At 36.4% G+C, this 15,537-nt stretch overlaps 1 non-coding gene across 1 annotated transcript; it reads left to right on the top strand.

The window, feature by feature from the left end:
* Positions 1-9,084: 9,084 nt before the first annotated feature.
* On the top strand, positions 9,085-9,233 carry LOC145161879 (U4 spliceosomal RNA). Its single transcript, XR_013738741.1, has one exon. It is a non-coding gene; the product is annotated as a U4 spliceosomal RNA (small nuclear RNA).
* Positions 9,234-15,537: the final 6,304 nt, after the last annotated feature.

A 15,537-nucleotide genomic window follows, 5' to 3' on the forward strand; every position in this document is an offset into this window, starting at 1 on the left:
GGTCCGAGTCTTAAAAACTTGGTCCACGTCGATCTAACTCATAATCAACTTAAAATCGATCGAGTACAAAAAGCGGACGCTTTAATTAAATATGATGGTTCTGTGAACTTTCGGTTAATTAAAGAACAAGATGATCACTATTGTGGAGTTGCTTCATGGAGGAGTGCAAGATATAAATAGTTTTATAATTTTTTTTTCAATTTCTTTTGGACATTCTCTAATGAAGGGGGTTAGGGATGAAATATAATACACGACGATTTTAGACGACAAATAGAAATAAAAATTGAAGTGTTGTATTGTCCTTTTTCAAATTTAGAAAGTACCACAATAATCATACTTTTTAGAAAATACCACAATAAATAAAAATTGAAGTGTTGTATTGTCCTTTCTCAGTAATTATCTTTTCTCGAATTGAAATATAACACGATGATTTAGACGACGAATTTAGAAAATACTTTTTCAATTTCTTTTGTCATTATAAGATTTTTTTTTCTTATAGTGGATTGAAATTCAGTCTCTAAGGCTTTCCATACAAACCAAATTGGTGCTAGTATATATGAAACCGAAATTCAATCCTTAATATGTTACAATAAAAATAGTATACGATACTGATTCATCAGTTTATGATATATGGTATCTATGACTATATAATTTTCCGTGAATAGTAAAATTCAATCCCTAAAAGGTGCTATGGAAAAATCAATATTGTCCATGTTCATCTAGAGCTGAAATTCAGTCCCTGTGAATTTAGTCCATAATAAGTTTCTTAAAAAAATCAAATTTTGTGCAATTAAGGAATGGAATTTAGTCATTTATAAGTTTCATTCCAAAGTCAAAATTGGCATTAGTCTATTCGAAACTGAAATTCAGTCATTAATGTGTTTCTCTCCAAACTTAAACTAATGTGAACGTATTAAGGACTGAAATTCAGCCCCTAATAAGTTCCCTTCAAAATCAAGTTTGGCGGTAATTTATTCGAGACTGAAATCCAGTCCCTAATGTGTTTCCATCCGAACCTAAACTAGCACAAACATATTAGGGACCGAATTTTAGTCTCAAATAGGTATAGCTAGTCTCAGATTATTCACAAATTAAAATCAGTCCTAGATAGTATATGAGGCTGATTCATCAGTCCTAGATGCATGGTATCCAAGACTGATTAATCAGTTTTTAATAATTCAGTCACAGAAGACCATTTTTCTTGTAGTGACAATACTTCATGATCCATATGAAGCCCTTTGAAGTTGGCCATGCTATTTTAAATCAGGTCTCATTTTCTCTGATCAAATCTATATATTGTAATAGCATGCAGAATTGTTGGGTGGTTATCAAAATCGACATGGAACATGAGTCTGAATGTTGGTAATTAACTCCAATTTGTTTTTGATTGCAAAATACCTCACTTGCAAGGTTCCATATTGCAGTCTATATGATCAAGGGTAATTCATATCTTATATGATAAAAATTATGGTAAGGAAAAGTTCAAACCTACATATATGCTTTCAGATGGAAGATTATAAAGAGTTGGATCCCTACAACTTCAATCGTAGTTGTAGGTGATGAAATTTTGTAAGTTCCTTGATTATTATTTCTATTATTATGATTATTAGATTGCCATTTATTATGTGTTGACTAATGTTGATGATTAGACATATCTCGGGTTTGGAAGGGTGGAGGGTCAATTAAGTCATTTACAAGGAATCTAATGAGGTAACTGGAATACTAGAATTATAATTTTATTAAAAAAAAGTATACTACAAATTTTAATTTGAAATGTAATAATAACATCATAATACAAATTGTTTTTGGATTTTATATATTTTGCATATAACCAATTTGTTGACATATGAAAAGCTTTATGATCCATTGGTAATTACTAATTAAGTTTATTTTTAATAAAAAATAAAATTTGAAGGTCGAAAAAGTTATAATGTGTGTGTATGTTTTTTTACAGATAAAGTGTCGGAATATAATTGTTCTTTCTACAACAAATGTGATCGTTTTTGACCAGTAATGAGACTCTTTGACATATTCAAAATTATTAGCAACTATTTGATCATTTGTATCTAAACATTTCACAACTTCCCTCTCATATGTATGAATGTGTTTCATTAGTTAACAAAGGTCAAACTTTTGCTCTTATTTTGAAAAATCGCATTCATAACTCCAAATTATGTTTCACTTTGTAGGTAGAAGTTCCTCAACCTTAATCAAAGCTTTGTTTTGAATTCCCAAATTTCAACATAGGTATGAATTCTTTTTCAACTATTTCTCAAAAAGCATAATTATATTTGTTTCTTGATTTTTTTTATATATTTTAAAAAAAAATTAATGATGTTATCGCAAATCAAGAACATGGGCACTAACTATAACTTTGGAAGGGAAGGTGGTCACTAATGAGTTTAAACAAATTCCATGTACATAATCTTTCTCTTTGCCTCTTTTTCATTTTCATATTTTTATAAATTTAACATAGAATTAGAATTATGGCTCCGGTTTACTCGAGCGAAGGTTGGTGATGTGTTTGACATACGATTCAGGTAGAAGTATAAGGTAAATTACATTAGATAAGAACACACTTTATCCTTTTTTACCAATATGGAAAAATCTCAGACTTATAGCGTTGTACTTTCAGTTTTTCTATTATTAAAGAATTGGCAATTTCTTAGGATGTCATAAATTTATGTTTCTTGAATAGGTAGTTGGTTTTGGGGGAACTCTTTCATTTTATGATTGTTTATTGATGTTCGTCAATGTAATGAAATATGTGTTGTTTAAAAATGTATGTAAATGTATTTCGTATACTAAACATCGATATACGTATATATTGTTTTCAACCGATAAATATAAGTATACATTCTAAAAGAACAAACGTCTTAGACAAACTTTATATGCTAGACAATTGTAACATGCCTTAAATACAAATCACAATATTCATCCTATGACACATGAAGTGCATTCGTCTATACATCATACTGGCTGAAAAACTGATTAGAATCTACCAACAAATGTTACAAATTATTAAAAACGACGCATGAAGACATCAACCAAAAAAAAAAGAACTGAGTGGCGCGCCGGGTCTTCATCTAGTTCCAATCAATAGAGTCAAACACGTGTGTGTATTTGATATCTTTGCACCAAAATCAACACAACTGTTTTTTAATTGTATTGTTCTTTGAAAAAAGGTAAGATAAGTTTTTTGTTAATGAGATTTCAGCACACATGTACCAAAGAAAAAGCTAAACTTTGCCCTAACATTGCAACACCACACAACGCATAAGGTCATCATGTGCAAGCGAAATTGTAGAACACCAACGGCCAAAAAAGTTTACATGTGTTTGATTTCACAACCTCCGTTATGACTTCATTCATCAAGGCAACATATGTACTTACCTATAGAAGTGACATTTTGACTCGCTTACATATGAAGTAGTCAATTCGTGATATATTTTATTTTTAATGGATCAAATGAGCGAAATAACAAAATTAACTACGTTAAAGGGGTCAAATGGTTGAAATTGTCCAAAAATGTATTTTTACACCATTTAACCTCCTACAACATTTTAGAGAAAAAAAACGGTTATTATTATAATAATATAAATTGTGTAATTCTATTTAACACATTAATTATATAAAAGGACGTACAAAAAGCATTTTGAATCAACATAATCTGACCCGTAACAACACTTATTCAACCCATGTCAGCTTTTTCCATCTAAACATGAAAAGCTTTGGTAACACACAGAGCCAGCCCTAGGGCATGTGTAACACCCCGAATTCAGAAGACCTAGAAAGGAAAGGAAAAAACCCCAAGTCAAGAGGTCTACTCGTCGAGTCTAGGGAGGAACTCGACGAGTAGGAGCGAGTTCCGTGTCGCAGATTAAGTGGCCGACTCGGCGAGTCGGGGGACTGACTCGGCGAGTTTGGTCTGGGTTGGGAAACCCTAATTTCGGGACTTGGTACCCTATTTAAGCATCTCATTCTCATTCTACCAGCCTCATTTGTAGCCTCCATTGTCCAGAGCCTCACCCACGAAACCCTAGTGCCTTTCTTGTGTTATGAGCCATTTTTGGAGTGTGTGTGGTCCACTTGGAAGCTTGAATAAGGAGAAAAGCCTGGAGGAATCAAGAAGAGGATTGTAGATCCATAAGTAGTTTCTCATTTTCATCATTCTCTGGTAATCAAGTTTCTACCTTGACTTGTGATTTCATAGATCTCTTCTTTGTCACTTTTGGGGGTTTTTGGTCCAAGAACCCTAGCATGAGAGGAATGGACGTCCCAAGGGCTTGTGTTTTCAGATCTAGTACCACAAAAGGCTGTTATGGCATAAAGGTGCAAGCTTTATGCCATTAGAACTCCACATGCAAGGTTTAAGGGGGTTGTTATGGGCTTTTGAGCAAAAAGGGTCATGCATGGATGTAAAGGCATTAACTTTGCGTGTTATTCCGACCCTAGAAGGTTAGATCTGGGTTCTGGATGCTTTGTGCTCGACTGAAATCGTCTTAATAGAAATGGACGTAGAGTGACTCGGCGAGTCACTTATGGGACTCGGCGAGTCAGACCGTTTTCTTGCCCCAAAACCCTTATGTTAAAGGGTATGAGTTGAGTTGGAAAGGGGCTCGGCCACTCTGGGTTCTCAGGAGACCTGGAGATCATCGTACTCGACGAGTTCAAGGAGGAACTCGGCAAGTCTAAGGCAATCTCCCTAATTTATGAAGGTGGACTCGACGAGTTTAAGGGAGAACTCGACGAGTCAGATGAAGGAGGGTCCCGATGTGTTGAAGATGTACTTGACGAGTTCACGGAGAACTCGACGAGTAGTATCGAAGTCTAGAGTTTTGTGTGGAATATAGGACTCGACGAGTTGGTAGGCCAACTCGGGTAGTTGAAGTCAACTCGGAGCGTTGACTGCGACCATGGACCGTTAACTTTGACTTTGACCAGAGTTGACTTAGTTTGACTTCCGGAGGGCAATTTTGGGACTAAGTGTTATGTTGGTATTGGTAGCTCGGGGAGCTAGGGGAGCAACGGTTCGGGAAATTGTCGGATAGCAGCCAGGGGTTTCAGTCAGTCTTCAGCAGTGCGAGGTGAGTCTCCTCACTGTGTGAATGGGTCTACGACCACAATGCCGGCCCATGTAGTTTATGAGTAGGAAGACCCGGGGGTTAGCCATAGGCACTGTATGCTAGTATGTTATTCTGGACCAAGGTCCGATGCCGGGCGGGAGCCCGAGGAATGTTTGCATGTTAGTTTATACTTGTTGTCTTTGTGATACTTGTATGTGCCTGGTAGGGAGGTGAGTGTGGGCGAGGTCCCATATCTCACCATTAGCAGAGTATGGACGAGGTTCCATATCTCATTAGTAGCAGAGCAGGGGCGAGGCCCGAGGTAGGAGAGAGATGAGTGTGGGCGGGGGCCCGTATCTCACTATCAGCAGGAGCATGGACGGGGTTCCATGACTCACCAGTAGCAGGACAGGGGCGGGGCCCAAGATAGGCGAGGCCTTAGTACATGAATTCAGTAGAGTATGTTTAGTTTATGTGTTATGTGCTATGTTATATGATTGTATGTGTTGAGTGGGCGGGGCCCGGAGACAGGCGAGGCCTAAGAGAGACAGATCTGTATACCGAGCGGGGCTCGATGTCAGGCGGGGCCTGATGTCTGGCGGGGCCCGATGCCGGAGCTAGCCCGATGCCGGGCAAGTCCCGATGCAGCGGGCGGGGGCCCAGTATGTGGCTATGTATGTGGTATGTGGTAGGTTGGGGAACTCACTAAGCTTCGTGCTTACGGTTTTCAGCTTTGGTTTCAGGTACTTCCAGTAGCGGAGGGAAGAGCTCGGTGTGATCGCATGGCACACACCACTGTTTGTTTAGCCTGAGATGTTTTACTCTGAATAAAAGAGTATGTTTTGAGATTATACTCTGATTTGATATAACAGTTTTGTTTATAAATGAAATTGATGATTATTATGGCTTGCACTAATGTTCAAAAATGAAATTTTTGAACTGTATTTTTGGGATGTTTCAGCATGGGCAATCTGGGCAACCGCCCCGGGCCTCGCTAAATCTCGGGGCCCCTAAAATTTACGATTAATGTATATATATACGGTTTTTATGATATAAAATAAAATATGCCGCTAAAAAAGCATATGACGCTTGTAGTTGAGATGGTAGATTGATAGTAATTAATGTTGTAGATGCCCAGTTCGATCCTTGGTTAATGCATCTTTTAAATTTTTAATAGTATATTTTACTTAATAATCTATTAAATGTTGTGTGCCTCCCACGCAAACAACTTCTCAGTCATCAAGAAATATGTTTTGATTTTTTTTATATATTTTACTTGTTTAATTATTAAAGGCTGTCTAGGGATACTTTTTGTGGCTCTCAAAACGACGCAAACGATTCCCTCTCCATTCCTTTTTTTATTTATTTATTTATTAATTTCTATCCTATTTGCTAATTTCATTGTAGAAATCAAATTTTTGTATTCATATTTAATTTGGTATTACTTTGGTAACAATTTGAATATAAAGTTCAACAGTTAGATGTAAAACAAAATCAACTTTCTTTTTCGTTTAAAAATGTTGTTAGAGACTTTTTTTTTTTTTTTTTACCGTATGGCAATCTCAAATTGTCGATGTGTCTTATGGCTTGCTTCCTCCATTAGGTATATCTCTAATGTGGTACAAATATAGTGGCTTTGTTCACTTTTTTTGCCTGGAGAATGAAAATTTATGGACATGACATAGCTATGTTATGCATCGAGAAAGATACATTTATCGAAACTTGAAAGTCCTCATACATGCGTTTATCGATGAAGTTTCTTTTTTAAGCGGTAGCAACCTCAAATAATTGTACATTTTAGTGAATTAGTACATAAAATTATTTGATTATAAAATTATGTAATTTCAAGGGCCTCATTTTCTATTTCGCCCCGGGCCTCAAATTGGCTAGGATCGGCCCTGGTAACACAACATTAGGGTTATACCTGCTTACTAGCCTGCCAAGAGAAGTGAACGTTATCCATTCTTGGTCAATAACTTGGTTAGATGTAGTAACTGCTTCCTATCTTTTCATATGATCATATGTCAAAATTTTAATTTTAAATGATGTAAGAAATAACAAGGACAACATATGATACAATAATACCTTTGATATTTCTTTTAATGGTATAGTTTAGCTTTTTTCGTTGCCTTTAACAAGCCAAAGGCCCAAAAGACACGATTTATGAGTTTGATGTATCTTCATTCTTATGGTTAGTAATACGAACCTCATCAAGGTGGCCTAGTGGTGATCACATAAACTGCCTGCCTGCCCCACATGCTTCAACCTTGGATGGACAGTCATTAAAAAAAAGTACCATGAACCTATAGAATGTTAAATCATATTTACATTTTCCATGTAGTACTTAACTACATTTTACATGTAGTACTTAACTGGTTTCAGGTTTTGGTTAGCACCTTCCTTGCTCTCTGTAATTAAACACTACTTTGATATTGACCTTCCCATTTTGGCCATGGAACCGGTTGCTCTAATACCATTTTTATGTTTAGGCATGAAGATTAATTTACTAAATTAGTTGCGTCTTCAAATGGAATTATCATTTATAATCATCGGCTTCTGTATGTTCGTTTTTTTATATGAGTGGCACGCCTATGATGCACCATAAGTGCCATGAAAACCATGTTATGCTCAAAGTTCATCAAAGTTTTGTTGTAAGTCAAATATTTAAAACGCCCCTCAAACTTGACAAGATAAAGATATATTGTGGATGAAAATCAATGTCATCAATATTTTGATGGATTACAAATGGGGAATATTCTGTATTTATTCAACGTTGAATAGTAAATTTAACAATCAACCATCATTAACTTCGTCATTTTCAAAGACTTAGAGAGCATCCACCATTGAGTTTTTTTAAGAGCTTATTGGGTCAAAATAAGTTAAAAAAAAAACTATTTGAGAGATTTTTCATCCCAAAGCTTTTTCCACATAGCTTGTAAATTTACAAGCTCAATCAATAGAGGTTTTTCATATTTTTAATACCATGTTACCAGTGGCGAATCTAGAACCAAAATCAACGTAGTTCCTTATATAAATGAAATGGAAAAAAAATATGAAAATATAGGTCTTTTGGCAAAAATAAAGGAGTTCCTTATGTTTTTGTTATATAGAATTGTTGTATTAAAAAAGAAAAAAGGTAGGTCGTAGGACCCACCTTCACATAGTGTAGCTACGCCCCTGCATGTTACTCATTTCTTTTACAAACTGATATTAGTAGAATTCATAAATAAGCTTTGTGAAAAAACTAATCTGATTGTGGATGTAGTCCAATTGTAGATGCTCTTACTATAGTTGATACCAAGTATGAATTGAACTAGATCATATATTAAGTTACACCACGTTTCAGGCAATTGAATGTTTTTGGTCTTTCCCTCTATGCATTTGGTAACTAAATCATCCAGTTCCCACTAAACTTGCTACATAATCATCTTCAACCTCCTCTCACCTAAACTTGCTTCAAACTAGCACATAAATGTAGTTATACTTATACATAATCATGATAGTCTACGGATTCTTTTTATGCATGAATAAGCTATTTACACAAGGGTTTTAATCATTCTATCAGATTTGCACCACGTAAGTCGGTCAATAAAACACCCTTCACCATCTCATAAAAGGGCATTTTAACCACATTGGATTGATCGCACAAAAGAACAAAATCTAAATTAAAACAATCTTAATAATAGTTGGCAGACAAGAGACTGAATCATAGAGCGACATTGAGAGGTATAAGTTGCAGTAACAACAGTACAAGGTAAAAACTGACCCTTGTGATAGACAGCATCGTGAATCGATCGCCAGTCCTCATAAACCCTAGTTTTCCACCAGCATACGTAGCCACAATTTCGAAATCACCATCATCGCTTATGAATGGATTAGCCGAAACAACACCTTTCGACTTAGATCCTTGAAAAGAACACTCAGTTGCCATTGTTTAGGAGTCCCACATCGGATGGAGCATATGGATGGAAGAGGGGTGGTGTGATATAAAAAGAGGTGAAGGGGTAAAAGAAGAAGCATCTTTGCGCTTGGGGCAATGACGCAGCTAATGAGGTAATAACCGAGGCGCGTCAATTGCTGGTTGAAAACTATGTCCAAACCCCCTCCTTGGCCTTGGGTCTCCCTTGGCCATCGAGAATTTCTGGAAGGGCTCCCTTGGCTAAGGCCCTACAATTCCCAGTATAAAAAATTGATTCTCTTATTTTCTCCAAAAACACCTTAATAGAGCTAATTAAGTTATAATATTGTGGTAATATGTTAATTTTGTATAAGATAATAACATACTATAATAGCATTAATATTGTAATATAAGTTCATTTTTTGATATGTAGGTTGTGCGTGTATTATTATTGATTGGATTCACTCACCAGATAAAACAATAAACATAACTCCTTTGAGCAATGCTTTAAAATCTGGTTCGAATCGGGCCGAGAGCGGTTTAACAATGATCGGTTTTATGTCGGTTTTTAGACCGAACTGAACCAGACTGTTTCTTTTAAAACCAGGTTGAAGTGGTATATTGTATTTGGATAGTTGGATTTCACTTACCCGTTAAATAGCAATTTATTTCCAAAACAGAATAAATAGTTTGATTGATCATGTTATTATCCGGAGTGTACACAACTCGAAGGCCGATGCACACCACCACCATATGTAGACCGGTGGTCGAACCGGAAACGGTTATTAAAACCGGTTCAACTAAAAATCGGTTTTTAAAACATTGTCTTTTAGTTGGAGTATCTCATTTTATAATGATTATGTATCTCGATTAGAACAAAAATCGGAATCAACATTCAAAACAAATTTCCATTTCTAATGACAACCTGATTAAAAATAGGATGCACGTGTTTGATCTTAATACCTCATTTATAGGCTTTCAATCATCAAACGTTGGATTATCATTCATGTTTCGTATGTTGAAGGCCACCTATTTGAAGTAGTCGTTCTACTACATGAGAGAGGCATGACTTTCAATATTTACCTCTTCTTACCCACTTCTAATGGAATTGTAGGGTTTATTGTTGGTATTGAGAGAGAGGGAGGGAGGGAGGGAGTGGTGCAAACGAAAGAAAAAAAAAAGGAAGAGACCGGACGACAAAAATCATGTCATCTGCGACATAATCGTTTTGTGTAATATGTACCCAATAATTTTAAAAATATTATTATAAGTCTCATATTCACTTGTACCTCAAATGTACTAAAAGATACTCCATATTTTTAGTATTGATTGTACCTTTTTAAGTTATTTTTTTAGACTTGAGCAAGTTTCTATTTTTTCTTGATCCAAACTTTGTTGTTCTTTTCTATCTTGTATTTTTCTACGATAATGAATGATAGTATCTAAGTTTTGGATCATTTACCAAACTTTTGTTTCTTGTGCTTAAAAAAGGCCATTTAACTAAAATAATATGAAGAAAAACAGGTAAAACATAAAAGATTTGTAAAATTGATAAGTTTTCTTGAAAATTTTATTTCATGGCAACTTGGATATTTGATATCACAGATAACAAAGGCAAAAGTAGAAAAAGACTTGTAAAGTTCAGAAAACATATTTATGGTAAAATCCGAATTTGTTACAAACTTAAGGGCTTTTGTGTCAAAAGCCCTAAAAACCGTGCTATTATTATAGTGATAAAGAAATTGTAACCGAGTCCATATAATCGACCTATGACAACAATTATTCAACCCATTACATGACTTGAGTCCTCATGTAAGCTTTTATCCAGCTAAAATGTGAGAAATTGGCTTTGGTAACACAATATTATAGTTGCAGCCTTCATTTTACATTGATCCAAAGTAGAGTGCCTTTTTGGGGAGCCAATCCGAACATGCTCACTCACTTCCCGACCAGCCTGCCAATACATAAAGGTGTGCATCGGGTCTAGGCTAACCGATATGGGCCCGACCAAAACTATTTATAAAAATCCCAGTCCCCATTATAAATTTTTTGACTAGGACAACCGATTATGCGAGTTTAGAAAGGGATTGGTTATTCAAAACCGGTTAAAATAATTAAGAACCCATTTAGTGTTTGTTTTCCTTTTAGTGCATTTTTTTATTAATTATAATATTTTACTAAAAGAGTTTTAAAAATCGGGCCATATAATCGGTTACGAAGACCAACTTATATTGGTTAAGGATAATTGGAATTAGGCTTGGTTAAGGCCTGAAACCGGCTACATAATACTTGGTTAAGGTTTTTTGGATTGGACTTAAGACATGTTAGGCTGGAGGGAGTGGTGCCACCGAAACCGTACTTCCTCCTCCGCCACATAAGCGCCACGTCATTTTTTACCACACAAGTGTGGTTTCTTGCCACACCAAGGGAGTGGTGCCACATTTTTTTTTTTTAGCTATTTTAACTAAAACTTCTTTTTTAATAAAAAAACATAATTTTTCATTATTTGAAAATAAAAAAAAAACATTACATTAAAAATTCAAAAAAATTACATCGCATTACACACAAAAAAAAAGACATTAAAATAATCCTAAAAACTTAAAAAACAAATGAAGATCCAGAGAAGATGACATTTTTGAGAAAGATTGGTGATTTTTTTTTAAAAAGATTAAGAGGGAAGAGGTTGTATTGTGGTTAAAAACAAATGAAGTGTATATGTATATATATGAAAGAAAGGCAAAAAAAAAAAAAAAAAAAAACAAAAACGCAAAAGCATTCAACAATCAAATATACCACCAATCAATCACAGACCACGGTATTCTACAGCCGCAGTGCGGCCAAAACCGCACAAGACCGCAGCCTGAGGGCGGTGTGCGCGGTCCAGGTGGCACAAAACGCGGTTCCAGGCTGCGGCCACACCCTTCAGCCTTATAACCGGTTAAAGGCACCGGTTAAAGGCACGGCTGGGCACACTTTTTGTTCACCTTTAGCAACATATCACGTGGAAGTTATCCATTTTTTGTCTACTGACTCTGACTTTGGTTGGATGTAGTGCTTGTTGCCTTTATATTCAAGATAGCATGTCAAGTTTTGTTTTTCAATGACGTAAGCAAACATAAAAAAGGACAACTTGTGATGCAATGACATTTTTCATATTCTTTTAGGTAGTGTTAGCATTGGACAAGACTAAACAGATAGAAGCTAGACTGATTGTTTATGTAGCGTTTGATAGCTAGAACTTGATATATGGAGAAGTTAAAATTACCGGATTGTCTTTTATACGAAATAATACAAAATAATCAAAATCATTGCAGAATTAACATATTTTTCACACAAATTATTTAAAAATCAAAAGATTCAAACACTCCAATAAAAAGACAAAACTACACAAATGGTCCATGTGGTTTGCTCAAAATTGCTACTTTGGTCCAAAAAGGTTTGGACTAGCATCAGAGGTCCAAAGTTTTCATTTTGTTGCTTGTTTGGTCTAATTTGTTTTTATTTTTTTCAAAATGACGGATTTGCCCATGTTAATATGATTTTCTTTTTTTCTTATTTTATATTTAAAAACAAAAAATAAAAATAAAATAAAAATAAATCACTCTCTCTCTCTCTTATTTGTTTTTATTTTTCTGATTTAGATTTAAAAAAAATAAAATCTCTCTCTCTCTCTCTCCCTCCCTCCCCCCTCTCTCTCTCTCTCATCCAACATCATCCATCTTCAACCTTCAACAAACCTCATCACCAAAATCACCTTTAATCTCATTCCACCTCACCATAACTTCAACGCCTCCACCAGAAATTTCCAGTTGCCAATAGCCGCTTCGATTCCACACCCACCTATCAACATCGATTACCTCGAAACAGAATTTAGCGGCCATGACACTTCCTTCACAAACCTCAGAGAAAGTTCACGATAAGCAAAATGAAGGGATTCCATGGTCTCCCACTATCTGGAATCTTTGCAATGTTGGAGGAAGTCCGACAATTCAGGCGAATACTCAATTCACGATATCTATTTTCCGACTAACGGGATCGATTATCGGTCACTTAGCTGTGAGCACACCGGAAGCATCATACGCCATCCGGCTCGAGAGAGCAAATTACTTCGTTAAGCCATAAATTTTCTCAAGATCCAGCATTATTCCTCCTGATATCCACAAGAATGATTCGCGTCAATTGGGTTGAAGCGACTTCTATCAGATTGGGGACTCAAGCCCAAATCAGGACTTGTGTAACACCCAAATTTTCAAAACAATTTTTCACATTTTATAAAACACGTTTTCATTCATAATCGTTATAAAAACACCATTGTATCACATAACATCATATCCCAAGATCATAATAAAATCTCCCCGCGTGTGTACTGATCAAGCCGGCGCCTTCCCGCGATCCTCGCTGGTACCTGAGACACATAACACAACACCGTAAGCATAAATGCTTAGTGAGTTCCCCAAAATACCACACATAACACATATTAGCCACTCGAGGCTATAACTCTGTTTGACACTCTGGTCAAAGTGTCTATGTGGGACCCCCCCAGTCCCATAACTTTGTGGGCCCTCTGGCCCTAACTCTATGGGTCCTCTGACCCTAACTCTGTGGACCTTCCGGTCCTAACTCTGAAAACTCTGTAACATACATAGCATATAACACATAGAAATCACATCATGCAAAAGCATACACAATACTATGTCTCATAGCTCTAATTACCACTCTAGGTAAAGTATAGTGAGAAGACTCACCTCGGGTAACTCGGTAAAGCTCGAACTCTGTAAAGTCGGGTCTAGCCTCCGCCTAATCATATGAAATAAACACTCTGAATCAATACATCTCTCAAGGCTAGAATATTCCTCCTCTTAGTACTCTCATAAGGGTAAAAGACCATTTTACCCCTCTCATGGCTCAAAGACCCTAACGTTGACCAAACCCTAAAAGTCAATAAAAGTCAACGGTCCAACTTTTGACCCGACTCGCCGAGTGCACAAATGTGACTCGGCGAGTTCAGTCGTGAACTCGAGTCCTCTATTCCCCCTCTGACTCACTGAGTCATTCCCCCAACTCGGCAAGTCACTCACTGAGTGATTCACGGGAAACCCTAACCCTACTCGCCGAGTCTGCCCTTGGACTCGGCGAGTTCATGTCATGCACCAACTCAAATGACCTCCTGAGGTCAGATCTGTTCCTCTAATCCATAGATCTGGCCTTCCCAACCACTATAATCACGTAAAGTCTTGATCTTGATGCACAAGCAACATTTATATGACCATATATGATGATTTAGCCCCAAATACCTTAACCCAAGGCCATGACCTCTATTGTTCTTCATAAAGCTTGATGAATAAGGCTCTTTGGACCTCTATGGATCCAGATCCAAAGCCTTATCACCAGAAGGGGCTATTTGGACATCAAATCTAACCAACAAAGGGTCTAAGAAACCCTAAATCCATATGATCATCATAAGAACAGAAGGAGAGTCGAATTACTACCTCAAATGTGAAGATCTTAGCTCCAAATCCACAGAATAGCAACCTCCTATGCTTCCTCTTGGCTAGTACCTCCTTCTTCTTGCTAAACAACACTTCCAAGGTCAAGAATGGCTTCCTTTCTCTCTCAAAACGCTCAAGCACTCTAGGGTTTCTCTCTATGGTCTGGTAGCCGCCATTGAAGGCCATAAGGGCCTTTAAATAGGTCCCAAACCCAAGAAATTAGGGTTTCATTAAACATCGTGGACTCGCTGAGTCCACGTATGGACTCGCCGAGTCCGGTCATTAACCCGGATGGAGATTCGCGACTCTACTCGGCGAGTCTGAGCGCCTATTCGCCGAGTCTCTCTCCAAAACTCAATAAAATACATAATTTAAGATACCTGGGAATCCGGATGTTACAACTTGAAAGATGAAACAACAAAAAATAGGGAAGAAGATGAAGAGATTGAAGGTGAAGAGGATGATAACCACAAGAATTTAATTGAGAAACTAAGCTTGATCTCTCGTTCAATGATTTAGGTTGTGAAATTCCCGATGAAATTTGGGGTATGAAGAAGATGGAAGCGATTAATCTCGAAGGGAGCATGCTCGATTGGAATTTAAAATCCAATTTCAGTGATTTGGAAAACCTTAGGGTTCTTCAACGATTTCCACAGAGAGAGAGAGAGAGGGAGGGAGGGAGAGAGAGAGAGAGATTTTATTTTTTAAATCTAAAATCAGAAAAATAAAAACAAATAAGAGAGAGAGAGAGTGATTTATTTTTATTTTATTTTTATTTTTTTATTTTTTTTAAATATAAAATCAGAAAAACAAATAAGAAAAATAGAAAATCATATTAACAGGGGCAAATCCGTCATTTTGAAAAAAATCAAAACAAATTGGACCAAACAAGTAACAAAGTGAAAACTTTGGACCTCTGGTGCTAGTCCAAACCTTTTTGGACCAGACAATTTTGAGCAAACCACAGGGACCATTTGTGCAGTTTTGTCCAATAAAAATAAAAAGACCAAATAGCCTAATTCCATTATCACTTTTGAAGAAATAGTAAAAAAAATTAGCCAAATGTCCAAAATAGCTGTTGATT

The sequence above is a fragment of the Lactuca virosa genome, chromosome 2, assembly GCF_052849685.1.
Source record: "Lactuca virosa cultivar CGN04683 chromosome 2, Lactuca_virosa_CGN04683_v6, whole genome shotgun sequence".
Lineage (NCBI taxonomy): Eukaryota > Viridiplantae > Streptophyta > Magnoliopsida > Asterales > Asteraceae > Lactuca > Lactuca virosa.